Source organism: Papio anubis, chromosome 16 (assembly GCF_008728515.1).
Source record: "Papio anubis isolate 15944 chromosome 16, Panubis1.0, whole genome shotgun sequence".
Lineage (NCBI taxonomy): Eukaryota > Metazoa > Chordata > Mammalia > Primates > Cercopithecidae > Papio > Papio anubis.
Genome location: NC_044991.1, coordinates 24320860 through 24323390, shown reverse-complemented (window position 1 = coordinate 24323390; position 2531 = coordinate 24320860).

Sequence of the window (2531 nt, the reverse complement as noted above, 5' to 3'; positions counted from 1 at the left end):
TCCTCATGGTAACAGGTCCTCAATTATTCCTTTGAGGAAAGAGACAGGGACTCTGGGGCTATGTGCTTAAGTAGAACTGATCCTCCCTCCTGACACCATGAGCACCCGACCGCAGCCTGGGCGATCAAAGATTCCACGATAGCTCAGAGAAAGTCACATGATCCAGACTGGCCAATGGGAAACTGACTCGCTCTTTTGGCAGGAGCTCCCAGGCCTCTAGGAGGTGTGCCTGGATCCACTGGGAGCCATTTTATTGCCACGCAGGGCAATCATGACTGCAAATGAAAACAAGAGAAAGTAAAAAGAGCCTAGAAAGAGAAAAAGACAGATCCCTGGTGATGTTGTTGGAGTTCCTAGATTCAGCTGAACTGAAAGTGAGACCTACCCACCTCTCACCTTTGCAATCATATGAACCAAACATTCTCTTTGGGATGAAGCCAATTTGAGTTGGGTTTCTGTCCCTTGAAATTAAAAGAGGTCTTGGTAATAGAAAACTATTTATATCTCAAGTAATGAAGAAAATACATCCTATCGGCCGGGTGCTGTGGCCCATGCCTGTAATCTCAGCACTTTGGAAAGCTAAGGCAGGAGGATCCCTTGAGTCTGGGAGTTTGAGACCAGCCTAGGCAACATAGGGAGACCCCATCTATATACATAATTTAAAAATTAGCCGAGTGTGGTGGTGTGCACCTGTGGTCCCAGCTACTTGGGAGGCTGAGGCAGGAGGATCTCCTGAGCCCAGGAGGTCAAGGCTACAGTGAACCATGATCATGCCACTGCACTTCAGCGTGGGCCACAGAGTAAGATCTTGTCTAAAAGAAAGAAAGAAAGAAAGAAAAAATACATCCTGTCTCCCCACTCCACCCCAACTTCACACATACAGAGAGCTATTAAGAATTCAGTCGTGGCCGGGCGCGGTGGCTCAAGCCTGTAATCCCAGCACTTTGGGAGGCCGAGACGGGCGGATCACAAGGTCAGGAGATCGAGACCATCCTGGCTGATACGGTGAAACCCCGTCTCTACTAAAAAATACAAAAAACTAGCCGGGCGAGGTGGTGGGCGCCTGTAGTCCCAGCTACTCGGGAGGCTGAGGCAGGAGAATGGCGTAAACCCGGGAGGCGGAGCTTGCCGTGAGCTGAGATCCGGCCACTGCACTCCAGCCTGGGCGACAGAGCCAGACTCCGTCTAAAAAAAACAAAACAAAAAAAAATGAATTCAGTCATACTCACAAAACACCTATACTTCATCTGAAAAATTATCATATTGATGTAACATACAAGCAGTTTTCCTACCTCTAACAATGAGATCTGTAAGGATTCAAGACCCACAGGTAGGAATCAAATAGTCTATGTTGGTGGCTCATAAGGTATCTGGAACTGCCAAAGGGATATGCCTGGAAGCGGACCTCAGCTAAAGAGGGATGGGGTTGAGGGGTAAATACCCAGTTCCCCCTTTCCTTGGGAAGGACACCTTTGAGGCATGTTCTGCGCTGTCCCCAGAGTTCCCAGGGAGATCAGGGCCTCAGTTGTCCACGGCGCTCAGTAACATGCCTTTTATTGGCTTTCTTCCTTTCCGAGCCTCACTTCTCTGTGCCTTTTCTGGTGCATCCTGGTATCACCTCCAAATGAACCACTTCTAGAAGAATCCATGACTCAGGGTCTGCTTCCAGAGAACCAAACCAGGAAAGCTCTATCCAAACTCAGGAGACTCCCAACAAACCAGAGTCCACCCACATCCTCAGACTAAAAATCCCTGTTCTAAAGGACTCCGACACACCAAGCAAGCAGTGCTCACTGCAAAGCCACTTGATATGGTGAGTTAGCACCTTGTTAAAAAAGAAACAAATTCTCAAGACTTGTAGCTCCTTATACCTGATATTCTAATTGCCATCAGTTTGTGAATTTTTGAACTCTTCTAATCCTCGTCTTCTCAGGACATAGGCAGGTTGTGCTTTTAGGGGCATGATTTATTGTTCCCTGCCAATTCTGCCCATCCCTCTACTGTGTTAAAAGCCCTATGTTTATGTGGAACAGCCTTCTTACTGTTTTAATTCAGCTCCCTGTGATCTCCCTGCCTACAAGAAGAATTCCTGAAGCAGATGCTCCTTCCCTACCTGCTGAGCCTCACTTTCTGTCTCCTGCCCCATTTAGAAGAGCAATAGTGAGCCAGGAGCAGTGGCTCATGCCTGTAATCCCAGCACTTTGGGAGGCCGAGGCGGGTGGATCACCTGAGGTCAGGAGTTTGAGACCAGCCTGGCCAACATAGCAAAACCCCGTCTCCACTAAAAATACAAAAAATTAGCCGAGCGTGGTGGCGGGCGCCTGTAATCCCAGCTACTTGGGAGGCTGAGGCGGGAGAATTGCTTGAGCCCGGGAGACAGAGGTTGCAGTGAGCCAAGATCATGCCATTGCACTCCAGTGTAAGCGACAAAGAGAGACTCTGTGTCAAAAAACAAAAAGAAGAAGGAGGAGGAGGAGGAAGAGAAGGAAGAAGAGAAAGAGAAGAAGAGGAAGAAGAGGAAGAAGAAGAAG